This window comes from Brachycentrus maculatus, unplaced genomic scaffold (assembly GCF_059751285.1).
Source record: "Brachycentrus maculatus isolate JH-2025_06_01 unplaced genomic scaffold, ASM5975128v1 h1tg001765l, whole genome shotgun sequence".
Taxonomy (NCBI): Eukaryota; Metazoa; Arthropoda; class Insecta; order Trichoptera; family Brachycentridae; genus Brachycentrus; species Brachycentrus maculatus.
In genome coordinates, this window is record NW_028282361.1 from 5,001 (window position 1) to 22,500 (window position 17,500).

The following is a 17,500-nucleotide window of genomic DNA, read 5'->3' on the forward strand; positions in this document are numbered from 1 at the left end:
ACAGAGCTATACGCCGAGACGCTCGTGACGGTATCACCTCGTTTTGAAAATTTACACACGTTTTTCTTCAAAGCTCGAAACAAATATGTCGCTGTGTGATGGAGTGAGGAGGATTTTCACATAAGTATACGCTTAGACGCTCGTGACGGTATCGCCTCGCTTTTAAAAAATGGTACAGATATGAAGGAGTTATATTATGCTTTCAAGTTTGAATAAATCAATTCAAATGTGTTGTTGTGTGATGGTAGTTTTTTTTTAATTTTTTTTACTTTATTAATGTATATCTGGTTTAAGGCCTAGGATTACTTGGCACAATCAGGCATGTCTAATATTTGAAAGCGGCCGGGCGGCAATCGCGAGTACCCTACGCTGCGCGAGTACTACGAGTCGGAGTGGCAGTTCGTTTAGATAATACAAAATACTATACAAGGAGGGGTGAACGGCGGGAGTAGCTATGATCGGCCTAAGGTTGCCGAATGCCTCGCCGTCTGACATTAATTCGACCCTCTCGATGGCTCGTCGGGAATGGCCCGGATCGAGCTCTCGACGCGGTCAAGCGGCCGCGCGTACCCCACACTGCGCGGGTACTACGAGTGGGAGTTAATATATAATATTATACGAGGAGTTATTAATACATAATATAACACAAGGAAGGGTGAACGGCGGGAGTAGCTATGAACGGCTTAATGCCTCGCCGTCTGACATTCGTCGGGGAGTACGAGTGATTGTTTATTCATGTGAGAGATAACAGAGAGTCGGAGTGATGGATTATTTACGATAGATAATATTATTAATTGAATAAATTAATTAATCAATATAAGGTTATTAATGAGAAGGGTGAACCGCGGGAGTAGCTATGATCGGCCTAAGGTTGCCGAATGCCTCGCCGTCTGACATTAATTCGACCCTCTCGATGGCTCGTCGGGAATGGCCCGGATCGAGCTCGCGACGCGGTCAAGCGGCCGCGCGTACCCCACACTGCGCGGGTACTACGAGTGGGAGTTAATATATAATATTATACGAGGAGTTATTAATACATAATATAACACAAGGAAGGGTGAACGGCGGGAGTAGCTATGATCAGCTTAAGGTTGCCAAATGCCTCGCCGTCTGACATTAATTCGACCCTCTCGATGGCTCGTCGGACAAGGCCCGGATCGAGCTCTGAACGCGGTCAAGCGACGCCGACGCGCGGCAATCGCGAGTACCCTACGCTGCGCGAGTACTACGAGTCGGAGTGTTTGTTCGTTTAGATAATGTATATATATATATATATATATATATATATATATATATATATATATATATATATATATATATATATATATAAAATATTATATAAGGAGGGGTGAACGGCGGGAGTAGCTATGAACGGCTTAATGCCTCGCCGTCTGACATTCGTCGGGGAGTACGAGTGATTGTTTATTCATGTGGGAGATAACAGAGAGTCGGAGTGATGGATTATTTACAATAGATAATATTATTAATTGAATAAATCAATTAATCAATATAAGGTTATTAATGAGAAGGGTGAACGGCGGGAGTAGCTAAGATCGGCCTAAGGTTGCCGAATGCCTCGCCGTCTGACATTAATTCGACCCTCTCGATGGCTCGTCGGGAATGGCCCGGATCGAGCTCGCGACGCGGTCAAGCGGCCGCGCGTACCCCACACTGCGCGGGTACTACGAGTGGGAGTTAATATATAATATTATACGAGGAGTTATTAATACATAATATAACACAAGGAAGGGTGAACGGCGGGAGTAGCTATGATCAGCTTAAGGTTGCCAAATGCCTCGCCGTCTGACATTAATTCGACCCTCTCGATGGCTCGTCGGGAATGGCCCGGATCGAGCTCGCGACGCGGTCAAGCGGCCGCGCGTACCCCACACTGCGCGGGTACTACGAGTGGGAGTTAATATATAATATTATACGAGGATATTAATACATAATATAACACAAGGAAGGGTGAACGGCGGGAGTAGCTATGATCAGCTTAAGGTTGCCAAATGCCTCGCCGTCTGACATTAATTCGACCCTCTCGATGGCTCGTCGGGAATGGCCCGGATCGAGCTCGCGACGCGGTCAAGCGGCCGCGCGTACCCCACACTGCGCGGGTACTACGAGTGGGAGTTAATATATAATATTATACGAGGATATTAATACATAATATAACACAAGGAAGGGTGAACGGCGGGAGTAGCTATGATCAGCTTAAGGTTGCCAAATGCCTCGCCGTCTGACATTAATTCGACCCTCTCGATGGCTCGTCGGGAATGGCCCGGATCGAGCTCGCGACGCGGTCAAGCGGCCGCGCGTACCCCACACTGCGCGGGTACTACGAGTGGGAGTTAATATATAATATTATACGAGGAGTTATTAATACATAATATAACACAAGGTAAGGGTGAACGGCGGAGTAGCTATGATCAGCTTAAGGTTGCCAAATGCCTCGCCGTCTGACATTAATTCGACCCTCTCGATGGCTCGTCGGACAAGGCCCGGATCGAGCTCTGAACGCGGTCAAGCGACGCCGACGCGCGGCAATCGCGAGTACCCTACGCTGCGCGAGTACTACGAGTCGGAGTGTTTGTTCGTTTAGATAATGTATATATATATATATATATATATATATATATATATATATATATATATATATATATATATATATAAAATATTATATAAGGAGGGGTGAACGGCGGGAGTAGCTATGAACGGCTTAATGCCTCGCCGTCTGACATTCGTCGGGGAGTACGAGTGATTGTTTATTCATGTGAGAGATAACAGAGAGTCGGAGTGATGGATTATTTACAATAGATAATATTATTAATTGAATAAATTAATTAATCAATATAAGGTTATTAATGAGAAGGGTGAACGGCGGGAGTAGCTAAGATCGGCCTAAGGTTGCCGAATGCCTCGCCGTCTGACATTAATTCGACCCTCTCGATGGCTCGTCGGGAATGGCCCGGATCGAGCTCGCGACGCGGTCAAGCGGCCGCGCGTACCCCACACTGCGCGGGTACTACGAGTGGGAGTTAATATATAATATTATACGAGGAGTTATTAATACATAATATAACACAAGGAAGGGTGAACGGCGGGAGTAGCTATGATCAGCTTAAGGTTGCCAAATGCCTCGCCGTCTGACATTAATTCGACCCTCTCGATGGCTCGTCGGGAATGGCCCGGATCGAGCTCGCGACGCGGTCAAGCGGCCGCGCGTACCCCACACTGCGCGGGTACTACGAGTGGGAGTTAATATATAATATTATACGAGGATATTAATACATAATATAACACAAGGAAGGGTGAACGGCGGGAGTAGCTATGATCAGCTTAAGGTTGCCAAATGCCTCGCCGTCTGACATTAATTCGACCCTCTCGATGGCTCGTCGGGAATGGCCCGGATCGAGCTCGCGACGCGGTCAAGCGGCCGCGCGTACCCCACACTGCGCGGGTACTACGAGTGGGAGTTAATATATAATATTATACGAGGAGTTATTAATACATAATATAACACAAAGAAGGGTGAACGGCGGGAGTAGCTATGATCAGCTTAAGGTTGCCAAATGCCTCGCCGTCTGACATTAATTCGACCCTCTCGATGGCACGTCGGACAAGGCCCGGATCGAGCTCTGAACGCGGTCAAGCGACGCCGACGCGCGGCAATCGCGAGTACCCTACGCTGCGCGAGTACTACGAGTCGGAGTGTTTGTTCGTTTAGATAATGTATATATATATATATATATATATATATATATATATATATATATATATATATATATATATATATATATATATATATATATATATATATATATAAATATTATATAAGGAGGGGTGAACGGCGGGAGTAGCTATGAACGGCTTAATGCCTCGCCGTCTGACATTCGTCGGGGAGTACGAGTGATTGTTTATTCATGTGAGAGATAACAGAGAGTCGGAGTGATGGATTATTTACAATAGATAATATTATTAATTGAATAAATTAATTAATCAATATAAGGTTATTAATGAGAAGGGTGAACCGCGGGAGTAGCTATGATCGGCCTAAGGTTGCCGAATGCCTCGCCGTCTGACATTAATTCGACCCTCTCGATGGCTCGTCGGGAATGGCCCGGATCGAGCTCGCGACGCGGTCAAGCGGCCGCGCGTACCCCACACTGCGCGGGTACTACGAGTGGGAGTTAATATATAATATTATACGAGGATATTAATACATAATATAACACAAGGAAGGGTGAACGGCGGGAGTAGCTATGATCAGCTTAAGGTTGCCAAATGCCTCGCCGTCTGACATTAATTCGACCCTCTCGATGGCTCGTCGGGAATGGCCCGGATCGAGCTCGCGACGCGGTCAAGCGGCCGCGCGTACCCCACACTGCGCGGGTACTACGAGTGGGAGTTAATATATAATATTATACGAGGAGTTATTAATACATAATATAACACAAAGAAGGGTGAACGGCGGGAGTAGCTATGATCAGCTTAAGGTTGCCAAATGCCTCGCCGTCTGACATTAATTCGACCCTCTCGATGGCACGTCGGACAAGGCCCGGATCGAGCTCTGAACGCGGTCAAGCGACGCCGACGCGCGGCAATCGCGAGTACCCTACGCTGCGCGAGTACTACGAGTCGGAGTGTTTGTTCGTTTAGATAATGTATATATATATATATATATATATATATATATATATATATATATATATATATATATATATATATATATATATATATAAATATTATATAAGGAGGGGTGAACGGCGGGAGTAGCTATGAACGGCTTAATGCCTCGCCGTCTGACATTCGTCGGGGAGTACGAGTGATTGTTTATTCATGTGAGAGATAACAGAGAGTCGGAGTGATGGATTATTTACAATAGATAATATTATTAATTGAATAAATTAATTAATCAATATAAGGTTATTAATGAGAAGGGTGAACGGCGGGAGTAGCTAAGATCGGCCTAAGGTTGCCGAATGCCTCGCCGTCTGACATTAATTCGACCCTCTCGATGGCTCGTCGGGAATGGCCCGGATCGAGCTCGCGACGCGGTCAAGCGGCCGCGCGTACCCCACACTGCGCGGGTACTACGAGTGGGAGTTAATATATAATATTATACGAGGAGTTATTAATACATAATATAACACAAGGAAGGGTGAACGGCGGGAGTAGCTATGATCAGCTTAAGGTTGCCAAATGCCTCGCCGTCTGACATTAATTCGACCCTCTCGATGGCTCGTCGGGAATGGCCCGGATCGAGCTCGCGACGCGGTCAAGCGGCCGCGCGTACCCCACACTGCGCGGGTACTACGAGTGGGAGTTAATATATAATATTATACGAGGATATTAATACATAATATAACACAAGGAAGGGTGAACGGCGGGAGTAGCTATGATCAGCTTAAGGTTGCCAAATGCCTCGCCGTCTGACATTAATTCGACCCTCTCGATGGCTCGTCGGGAATGGCCCGGATCGAGCTCGCGACGCGGTCAAGCGGCCGCGCGTACCCCACACTGCGCGGGTACTACGAGTGGGAGTTAATATATAATATTATACGAGGAGTTATTAATACATAATATAACACAAAGAAGGGTGAACGGCGGGAGTAGCTATGATCAGCTTAAGGTTGCCAAATGCCTCGCCGTCTGACATTAATTCGACCCTCTCGATGGCACGTCGGACAAGGCCCGGATCGAGCTCTGAACGCGGTCAAGCGACGCCGACGCGCGGCAATCGCGAGTACCCTACGCTGCGCGAGTACTACGAGTCGGAGTGTTTGTTCGTTTAGATAATGTATATATATATATATATATATATATATATATATATATATATATATATATATATATATATATATATATATATATATATATATATATAAAATATTATATAAGGAGGGGTGAACGGCGGGAGTAGCTATGAACGGCTTAATGCCTCGCCGTCTGACATTCGTCGGGGAGTACGAGTGATTGTTTATTCATGTGAGAGATAACAGAGAGTCGGAGTGATGGATTATTTACAATAGATAATATTATTAATTGAATAAATCAATTAATCAATATAAGGTTATTAATGAGAAGGGTGAACGGCGGGAGTAGCTAAGATCGGCCTAAGGTTGCCGAATGCCTCGCCGTCTGACATTAATTCGACCCTCTCGATGGCTCGTCGGGAATGGCCCGGATCGAGCTCGCGACGCGGTCAAGCGGCCGCGCGTACCCCACACTGCGCGGGTACTACGAGTGGGAGTTAATATATAATATTATACGAGGAGTTATTAATACATAATATAACACAAGGAAGGGTGAACGGCGGGAGTAGCTATGATCAGCTTAAGGTTGCCAAATGCCTCGCCGTCTGACATTAATTCGACCCTCTCGATGGCTCGTCGGGAATGGCCCGGATCGAGCTCGCGACGCGGTCAAGCGGCCGCGCGTACCCCACACTGCGCGGGTACTACGAGTGGGAGTTAATATATAATATTATACGAGGAGTTATTAATACATAATATAACACAAGGAAGGGTGAACGGCGGGAGTAGCTATGATCAGCTTAAGGTTGCCAAATGCCTCGCCGTCTGACATTAATTCGACCCTCTCGATGGCACGTCGGACAAGGCCCGGATCGAGCTCTGAACGCGGTCAAGCGACGCCGACGCGCGGCAATCGCGAGTACCCTACGCTGCGCGAGTACTACGAGTCGGAGTGTTTGTTCGTTTAGATAATGTATATATATATATATATATATATATATATATATATATATATATATATATATATATATATATATATATATATATATATATATAAAATATTATATAAGGAGGGGTGAACGGCGGGAGTAGCTATGAACGGCTTAATGCCTCGCCGTCTGACATTCGTCGGGGAGTACGAGTGATTGTTTATTCATGTGAGAGATAACAGAGAGTCGGAGTGATGGATTATTTACAATAGATAATATTATTAATTGAATAAATTAATTAATCAATATAAGGTTATTAATGAGAAGGGTGAACCGCGGGAGTAGCTATGATCGGCCTAAGGTTGCCGAATGCCTCGCCGTCTGACATTAATTCGACCCTCTCGATGGCTCGTCGGGAATGGCCCGGATCGAGCTCGCGACGCGGTCAAGCGGCCGCGCGTACCCCACACTGCGCGGGTACTACGAGTGGGAGTTAATATATAATATTATACGAGGATATTAATACATAATATAACACAAGGAAGGGTGAACGGCGGGAGTAGCTATGATCAGCTTAAGGTTGCCAAATGCCTCGCCGTCTGACATTAATTCGACCCTCTCGATGGCTCGTCGGGAATGGCCCGGATCGAGCTCGCGACGCGGTCAAGCGGCCGCGCGTACCCCACACTGCGCGGGTACTACGAGTGGGAGTTAATATATAATATTATACGAGGAGTTATTAATACATAATATAACACAAAGAAGGGTGAACGGCGGGAGTAGCTATGATCAGCTTAAGGTTGCCAAATGCCTCGCCGTCTGACATTAATTCGACCCTCTCGATGGCACGTCGGACAAGGCCCGGATCGAGCTCTGAACGCGGTCAAGCGACGCCGACGCGCGGCAATCGCGAGTACCCTACGCTGCGCGAGTACTACGAGTCGGAGTGTTTGTTCGTTTAGATAATGTATATATATATATATATATATATATATATATATATATATATATATATATATATATATATATATATATATATATATATATATATATATAAATATTATATAAGGAGGGGTGAACGGCGGGAGTAGCTATGAACGGCTTAATGCCTCGCCGTCTGACATTCGTCGGGGAGTACGAGTGATTGTTTATTCATGTGAGAGATAACAGAGAGTCGGAGTGATGGATTATTTACAATAGATAATATTATTAATTGAATAAATTAATTAATCAATATAAGGTTATTAATGAGAAGGGTGAACCGCGGGAGTAGCTATGATCGGCCTAAGGTTGCCGAATGCCTCGCCGTCTGACATTAATTCGACCCTCTCGATGGCTCGTCGGGAATGGCCCGGATCGAGCTCGCGACGCGGTCAAGCGGCCGCGCGTACCCCACACTGCGCGGGTACTACGAGTGGGAGTTAATATATAATATTATACGAGGAGTTATTAATATATAATATAACACAAGGAAGGGTGAACGGCGGGAGTAGCTATGATCAGCTTAAGGTTGCCAAATGCCTCGCCGTCTGACATTAATTCGACCCTCTCGATGGCTCGTCGGGAATGGCCCGGATCGAGCTCGTGACGCGGTCAAGCGGCCGCGCGTACCCCACACTGCGCGGGTACTACGAGTGGGAGTTAATATATAATATTATACGAGGAGTTATTAATACATAATATAACACAAGGAAGGGTGAACGGCGGGAGTAGCTATGATCAGCTTAAGGTTGCCAAATGCCTCGCCGTCTGACATTAATTCGACCCTCTCGATGGCTCGTCGGACAAGGCCCGGATCGAGCTCTGAACGCGGTCAAGCGACGCCGACGCGCGGCAATCGCGAATATATATATATATATATATATATATATATATATATATATATATATATATATATATATATATATATTATGATGAAGATGGAGAGGAAGAAGAAGTAGAAGAAAAGTAGTAGAAGAAGAAGAAGAAGAATAATAATAATAATGATAACAAAACTAATAATCATAATAGTTATGATAATACTGATAACAATGATTATAATAATAAGAAGAAGAAGAAGAAGAAGAAGAGGAAGAAGAAGAAGAAGAAGAATAGTTATCATAATAATAGTAGTAATAGTAATAATAATAATAATAATTTCGTAAGATGAAGAAAAAGAAGAAGAAGAAGAACAAGAGCAAGAAGAAGAAGAGGAAGAAGAGGAAGTCGAAGAAGAGGTATAGGACCACGAAGAATAGAAGAAGAAGAAGAAGAAGAAGAAGTAGGAGAAAAGTAGAAGAAGAAGAAGAAGAATAATAATAATAATAATAACAAAACTAATAATCATAATAGTTATGACAATACTGAATAATAAGAGGAAGAAGAAGAAGAAGAAGAAGAAGAAGAAGGAGAAGAAGAAGAAGAAGAGTTATCATAACAATAGTAGTAATAGTTAAAATAATAATAATTTCGTAAGAAGAAGAAAAAGAAGAAGAAGAAGAAGAAGAACAAGAGCAAGAAGAAGAAGAGGAAGAAGAGGAAGTCGAAGAAGAATAGAATAGAATAGAAGAAGAAGACGATTAAGACGAAAAGTAGACGACGAAGAATAGAAGAAGAAGAAGAAGAAGAAGAAGAAGGATAATAATAATAATAATAATAATAATAATAATAATAATAATAACAAAACTAATAATCATGATAGTTACGATAATAATGATAACAATGATTATAATGATAAGGAGAAGGAGAAGAAGAAGAAGAGGATGAATACTTTTTAAAAAAATATATATATCTGCGTGTACACGCATCGACGTGTAAAAAATATGTATATATATTCGTAACGTGTATCCGCTATCGAAACGAAAATCGTGTAGAGAGAAGTGAAAAAAATTATGCGCGCCGACCATCTGGACTCGATCACTCGCCGTACCCCGCGCGGGAGTTACGCTAAGCCCGAATCCGCGCACCCGCCTCGGTCTAGTCGCTCTCGGGGCCGGGGCCGGCGAGACCGGGCCGCCGCGGTACTGTATGCGCGTCCGTAGTGGCGCGCTGATTTGCACAGCGTTCGCAAACCGCGGCGGCCCATCTGTCGGTCGCGTCGGCGGTACATTTGCGAAACTCGACGCGGCGTTCGCCTTCTGGCTTCGCCGGCGCCCGTGTCTCATCTCTGGAGTTCCGCGCGAGTAGAACTTGACCAAGAAATGAAAAAGAGTACGGTCGGAGGAGGTAACTCCCCGGCCACACCGTTGCCTCACGGCTCACGGCGTACGCGTTTTACGAATGGGAATTCATAATTTAGGCGACGACGACGCACTCCGTGTGATCGATCCCCGCCTGCTCTCCCCGCTCGGCTCTTCGAGCAAGAGAACCACCGCAGCGGCAAGGCAGAGTAACAACAATACACATGCCCGATAATGAGCAAATTGTTCTTTTATCGACGGAGTGTGAGTGTCACAGAGCGTGGCGCGGCGGGTGACTCCGCCGCGCGCGAACACGCCGTGTCCGAGCAGTGTCTCTCGGTTACGCAGCTAACCCGAAGAACAGCTCCCTGGTTGATCCTGCCAGTAATCATATGCTTGTCTCAAAGACTAAGCCATGCAAGTCTCAGTAAAAGCCGAATTAAGGTGAAACCGCGAATGGCTCAATATATCAGTTTTGGTTCCTTAGATCGTACACGGTTACTTGGATAACTGTGGCAATTCTAGAGCTAATACATGCAAACGAGGTCCTGACCGGCAACGGGAGGGATGCTTTTATTAGATCAAAAACCAATCGGCGGCGGGGTTCGCGCCCCGTCCGTCGCCATTCGAGATGACTCTAGATAACTTTGAGCTGATCGCACGGTCTAGCACCGGCGACGCATCTTTCAAATGTCTGCCTTATCAACTGTCGATGGTAGTTTATGCGACTACCATGGTTGTCACGGGTAACGGGGAATCAGGGTTCGATTCCGGAGAGGGAGCCTGAGAAACGGCTACCACATCCACGGAAGGCAGCAGGCGCGCAAATTACCCACTCCCGGCACGGGGAGGTAGTGACGAAAAATAACGATACGGGACTCGTCCGAGGCCTCGTGATCGGAATGATTACACTTTAAATCCTTTAACGAGGATCCATTGGAGGGCAAGTCTGGTGCCAGCAGCCGCGGTAATTCCAGCTCCAATAGCATATACTAAAGTTGTTGCGGTTAAAAAGCTCGTAGTTGAAATTGTGTCCTGCGGTGTCGGTCTACCGAATGCGGTACGACAGGCACGTCTGCGGGGCTTCTCGCCGGTGCGTCCACCGCCGGTGTGTCGCGGTCGTCCTCACGGTCGGCCGCGCGCCGAGGCGGGCCGTCGCGGCTGTTTACTTTGAACAAATTAGAGTGCTCAAAGCGGGCTAACACTTGCCTGAATATTGTACGCATGGAATAATAGAATAGGACCTCGGTTCTGTTTTGTTGGCTTTCTGATACCAGAGGTAATGATTAATAGGGACAACTGGGGGCATTCGTATTGCGACGTTAGAGGTGAAATTCTTGGATCGTCGCAAGACGGACTAAAGCGAAAGCATTTGCCAAAGGTGTTTTCATTAATCAAGAACGAAAGTTAGAGGTTCGAAGGCGATTAGATACCGCTGTAGTTCTAACCATAAATGATGCCAGCCAGCGATCCGCCGAAGTTTCATAATTTTAACCCGGTGGGCAGCTCCCGGGAAACCAAAGCTTTCGGGCTCCGGGGGGAGTATGGTTGCAAAGCTGAAACTTAAAGGAATTGACGGAAGGGCACCACCAGGAGTGGAGCCTGCGGCTTAATTCGACTCAACACGGGAAAACTCACCAGGCCCGGACACTGGAAGGATTGACGGATTAACAGCTCTTTCTCGATTCGGTGGGTGGTGGTGCATGGCCGCTCTTAGTTGGTGGAGCGATTTGTCAGGTTAATTCCGGTAACGAACGTAACTCTAGCCTATTAAATAGACGTGCAACCGGTATCACGAGGGTCCGCGTGCGCGCGTTCCGCGGCGCTCGCGTCGCGTGCGTGCGTCTCGCGGTCTTCACTACCGGCGTACAATGAAAATCTTCTTAGAGGGACCGGCGGTATATATAGCCGCACGAGATTGAGCAATAGCAGGTCTGTGATGCCCTTAGATGTCCTGGGCCGCACGCGCGCTACACTGAAGGGATCAGCGTGTCCTCCTTGGCCTAACGGCCCGGGTAACCCGATGAAACCCCTTCGTGATAGGGATTGGGGTTTGCAATTCTCCCCCATGAACGAGGAATTCCTAGTAAAAGCGAGTCACCAGCTCGCGTTGATTGCGTCCCTGCCCTTTGTACACACCGCCCGTCGCTACTACCGATGGATGATTTGGTGAGGTCTTCGGACTGGTGCGCGGAAGCTCGTCTCGGGCGTCCGACGCGTCGGAAAGTTTGACCGAATTTGATCATTTAGAGGAAGTAAAAGTCGTAACAAGGTTTCCGTAGGTGAACCTGCGGAAGGATCATTTCCTGTGTAATAATATATTTTGTAATATATATATACATACTTGTATGTAAAATACACGAATCACGATGCGCGGCCGAGAGCCCGACATCGCTGCGGCGGAGATCGCCCTAGGGCGCCGCCGCGAACCGCGGACCCGCCGGCGTCGCGGGACGGCTCTCTCGATCCTGACGGGTCGGGGGACCGCGCCCGCGTCCGGTCGCGATTTAGTGATGCGCGTGTGCGTGTGCGCGCGCGCATCACCATTAAGGTTGCTATTTTTTGTTGTTTTGATCTTCTAAGGTCAGTTTGCGCTCGCGCGAACACCCAAAACGCGACGGATAAACAAGTGAACGAATGACAATTTTAAAATTGTACAATTATTACCCTGAACGGCGGATCACTCGGCTCGTGGGTCGATGAAGAACGCAGCTAAATGCGCGTCAGAGTGTGAACTGCAGGACACATGAGCATCGACATTTCGAACGCACATTGCGGTCCGAGCAAGACGTAGTTTGTCCACGGACCACTCCTGTTTGAGGGTCGCGCACGCAATGCGACCAGACTTCGCCGCGGAGTCTCTCACCCTCGTCCGCGAGGGGGGGGGGGCCCCGGCGAGCGCGCTGCCGGCGTCGCCCGCGCCGCCCGACCCGCTCCGGCGGTCGGCGCGCGCGCGGGCGTCCGGTCAAATGTGTGACGAATTTCGAGCGCGCGGCCGGGACGCTAACGCGTGTCCGGGGGCTAGCGACGACGCTGTGAAACCGCGATCGATCCTTTTGCGATCTTCGCGGGGCGATCCTCGCGCCCTCGACGCGGTCCCGCCGCCGCGCGCCTCTGTCTGTCTGTATTATTTATATATAATATAAAAATTATCTTTCTGTCGTCGACCTCAAATCAGGAGAGATCACCCGCCGAACTTAAGCATATCAGTAAGCGGAGGAAAAGAAACTAACGAGGATTCCCCGAGTAGCGGCGAGCGAAACGGGAAGAGCCCAGCGCTGAATCCTGCGGCCCAGGCGGGCCGCCGGGAAATGTAGCGTTAGGGAGGAGAGTAATATATACACGCGCGGTCATTAGTCACGGCTGCCTGTCCAAGTTCATCTTGAACGGGGCCCGCTTACCCGCAGAGGGTGCCAGGCCCGTAGCGACGGTAGCCGGCCGCGACGGTCTCTCTCCCCAGAGTCGGGTTGCTTGAGAGTGCAGCCCTAAGTGGGTGGTAAACTCCATCTAAGGCTAAATACTACCACGAGACCGATAGCGAACAAGTACCGTGAGGGAAAGTTGAAAAGAACTTTGAAGAGAGAGTTAAAGAGTACGTGAAACCGTTCAGGGGTAAACCTGTGGAACTCAAACGAGCGAACGGGGAGATTCATCGCGTCTTCCGTCGGGGCCCGCGTCTCGGTGCACACCTTCGCCCTCGGCACTCGTGTCGGGGCGGCGGGTGTCCGGGTGCGCAGCCGGGCCCCCGGAGCGCGTGCACTTCTCCCTCAGTATAACACCGCGACCCGTCGCGCCCCGGTCGAATGCGCCGTGCGGTTGTCCCGTCTCGCTATGCGGGGCGGAGCCGCGGCGTCCACGGCCGGGGCCGGTCGAACATTTGACGAGCGACGGTAGAGAACGAGGATCGCGTCCGCCCCACCTGTGAGGGCGTCCGTCGCGTCACAGCCGCTTCCTTATCGCGGCCCCCGGCGTCTAGTGCGTCGCGGGCGTCGCTTTTCGGTTGCCGGCGGTTAGTGGCGCGCTCTCGGACGGGACGCGTCCCGGTCGGCGGTGGTTTTGTTTTGGGCACTCACAGGACCCGTCTTGAAACACGGACCAAGGAGTCTAGCATGTGCGCGAGTCATTGGGAACGCTGATAAACCCAGAGGCGAAATGAAAGTGAAAGGTCGGCCTCGAGCCGGCCGCAGGGAAGATGCGCGGGCGTCGCCAGACGCCCCGCCGCATTCCCGAGGCGTTTCGAGAAAGCCCCCGTGCGATTATCGAGACGCACTGAGAGCGTACACGCTGGGACCCGAAAGATGGTGAACTATGCCTGGTCAGGTCGAAGTCAGGGGAAACCCTGATGGAGGACCGAAGCGATTCTGACGTGCAAATCGATCGTCCGAACTGGGTATAGGGGCGAAAGACTAATCGAACTATCTAATAGCTGGTTCCATCCGAAGTTTCCCTCAGGATAGCTGGCGCTCGAGAAACATGACGTTCGCGTCATTCTGACAGTCTCATCCGGTAAAGCGAATGATTAGAGGCATTGGGGTCGAAATGACCTCAACCTATTCTCAAACTTTAAATGGGTGAGATCTCCTTCTTGCTCGAAGATGAAGTAGGAGCTCGGATGGGAGTGCCAAGTGGGCCAATTTTGGTAAGCAGAACTGGCGCTGTGGGATGAACCAAACGTCGAGTTAAGGCGCCCAATGAACGCTCATCGGAGACCATAAAAGGCGTTGGTCGCTCAGGACAGCAGGACGGTGGCCATGGAAGTCGGAATCCGCTAAGGAGTGTGTAACAACTCACCTGCCGAAGCAACCAGCCCTGAAAATGGATGGCGCTGTAGCGTTCAGCCTATACTCGACCGTCGCAGGCAGGTGGGACGTTCGCGCGGCGCCCGCGTCGCGCGATCGTTTTGAGGCCGCGACGAGTAGGATGGCCGCGGCGGTGTGCGCAGAAGGGTCTGGGCGTGAGCCCGCCTGGAGCCTCCGTCGGCGCAGATCTTGGTGGTAGTAGCAAATACTCAAGCGAGGTCCTTGAGGGCTGATGTGGAGAAGGGTTTCGCGTTAACAGCCGTTGCACGCGAGTTAGTCGATCCTAAGCCCTAGGAGAAATCCGATGTCGATGATGGTGTAAAGTTATGTTATATATATATTATATTATTTATAAATAGAATATCACACCCGTCGGGCGAAAGGGAATCCGGTTGCAGTTCCGGAACCCGGCTGCGGAACCGTCTTAAAAATCGTTCCCTCGCAAGAGAGTTCGTCGGGGTAACCCAAAGTGGCCTGAAGACGCCGACGGGAGATCCGGAGAGAGTTATCTTTTCTGCCTGAGCGTTCGAGCGCCCTGGAATCCCATAGCGGGGAGATAGGGCTCGGGACGCGAAGAGCATCGCCGATGCGGCGGTGTCCGGATCGGCCCCTCGGACCTTGAAAATTCAGGTGAGGGATACGCGGAGATGTCGCGCCGGCTCGTACCCATATCCGCAGCAGGTCTCCAAGGTGAAGAGCCTCTAGCCGATAGAATAATGTAGGTAAGGGAAGTCGGCAAGTTGGATCCGTAACTTCGGGATAAGGATTGGCTCTGAGGGCCGTGGCGTGTCGGGCCTGGTCGGGAAGAGGTCATCGGCCGAGACGTGGAAGCCGGGCGGGGTCCCCCCGCGTGGCGCCCCAACGGGTGTCGCGCGGGTGTGGATCTCCGTCACCCGGCGCCTCGCCTTGGCCTCCCCTCGGATCTTCCTCGCTGTGTGGCGCCGGCGTGTTCGCGCACGCTCGGCGACCTGTACGGCCGCCGGACGACGGTCAACTCAGAACTGGCACGGACAAGGGGAATCCGACTGTCTAATTAAAACAAAGCATTGCGATGGCCCTCGCGGGTGTTGACGCAATGTGATTTCTGCCCAGTGCTCTGAATGTCAATGTGAAGAAATTCAATTAAGCGCGGGTAAACGGCGGGAGTAACTATGACTCTCTTAACTATGACTCCGAAGATGAACCAATTAACCATGCGCTGGCGACTCGGTGGGGGGGTTACTGCAAATGACCCCCCGCACCACAAAACAAAAATCCCAATAATGAATACGAACAACATAGCCTCGGACGGCAACAATGTGGGGCCCACTGGCCCCGCATCATTGTTGGGCGGGCGAGTCGACCGCACCGAACTCTCGGAGGGTGCTGACGTGCTCTCGACTCGACCAACAGCCTCCGCGTCTGATGACGCTCAGGCCACTGCATCGACATTCGTGTGCGAGCTCTGTGTCCCGAACCGCGTATTTTCCACGAAAATCGGGTTGGGGGTTCACCGAGTCTCGAAACACAAGGAAGTGACAAACGAAGAGATCGCGGTGGGCCGAACTAAAGCTCGGTACACCGACGAGGAGGTGGAGCTATGGGCTCGATGTGAAGCTTTCCTCATCAACTCGGGGAAAACCGACAGGGTGAACCAGCGGCTATTGGAGCTCCGGCCGAGTGCTGGCAGATCTCTCGAAGCTATCAAGGGACTCAGGTGTCGCCTTGATTATCGTGGAAAGCTCGAGAGAATCTTAGCCGAACTCGCGCTCCAGGCCGAGAACACTGGACCCCTGTTCGGGAGACCGATTGTCGTGGAACCTCCGCCCCCGCAGATAGTTGCCAGTGCGCCAACGGTAGCCAGGGGGGGCTACCAGGCGGCCGAACTAGAGTGGGTGGCGAGTGCTGAAGCCGAGTACATACGCTCAGGGTGTCGCAGGCACATCAACAAGACACTGTACGCCAAAAGCGTGGACCTACACATAAATTTTGGCTGGACGGTGGATGATATCCGCAAAATCCGTCTAATGAGGTCGTACAGGGACGCCTTGGCGCGTGCCCTGTCTAGCGGCGTCGTCAGTGATCCGATGCTGAATAGTCCTGTCGAGAACTCCGCCGCCGCAGAGCGATCGCAGGGCCCTGCTGTCGATACTTCCGCCCCCGCGGCGGAACGACCACAGACCCCAGCCCCCCGGGCGTCAGCCTGGAGGGTCTGCGAGACACCACCCTCCCCAAGGACTTGCGAGTTGGGGGAATTACGCCAGACTCTGAATCTCCTTATTGGGGATTTGGAGAACCAAGCTGGATACCGGTCCGCAGAGCTGATTTCGGTGATTAATCTAGCTCTAGCAGGGATGGACGTGGAAGAGATATTCACGAGGTGGCTATCTAAAGTCTATCCCGAGAGGCCGGCCCCCCGACGCGGAAGAGTCCGCAACGATCCCTTTACCGAAGGAATTAGCAGAAGGAAACAGAGGCGCGAGAAACGACGAAGAGAATACCGGGCCGCTCAGGCGCAATGGAACTCCCGGCCGTCAATGGTCGCGAGGAGAGTTCTCTCCGGGGAAGATAGTAATGTGGACTCCCCGCCCCTCGACGAATTCGTCAAAGCGTGGTCGCCAATATTCGGGACCGAAAGCGCTCCGTACGACGAACCTGTCCGTACGACGATGACGAGAGACTCTCTCAGCGGGCTCATGACGAGACCGGTCACACCCTCGGAGGCGCACGTCTCGAGGGTCAGAGTGTCCTCGGCCGAGGGCCCCGACGGTATCTCGGCCCGCCAGTGGGGCAAGGCCCCCGGCGCGGTCGTATGCTCGGTGCTCAACCTCCTGATGTTTTTAGGAAAACCTTTCTCTACACTCACACGCGCTAGAACC

At 50.1% G+C, this 17,500-nt stretch overlaps 1 non-coding gene and 2 pseudogenes across 1 annotated transcript; all 3 read left to right on the plus strand.

The window, feature by feature from the left end:
• The first annotated feature begins 10,208 nt into the window (after positions 1–10,208).
• LOC148298660 (small subunit ribosomal RNA) lies at positions 10,209–12,148 on the plus strand. Its single transcript, XR_015839164.1, has one exon. It is a non-coding gene; the product is annotated as a small subunit ribosomal RNA (ribosomal RNA).
• Positions 12,149–12,507: 359 nt separating this feature from the next.
• On the plus strand, positions 12,508–12,669 carry LOC148298661 (5.8S ribosomal RNA; annotated as a pseudogene).
• A 338-nt stretch (positions 12,670–13,007) lies between these two features.
• Positions 13,008–17,500, plus strand: part of LOC148298662 (large subunit ribosomal RNA) — an 8,049-nt pseudogene continuing 3,556 nt past the window's right edge.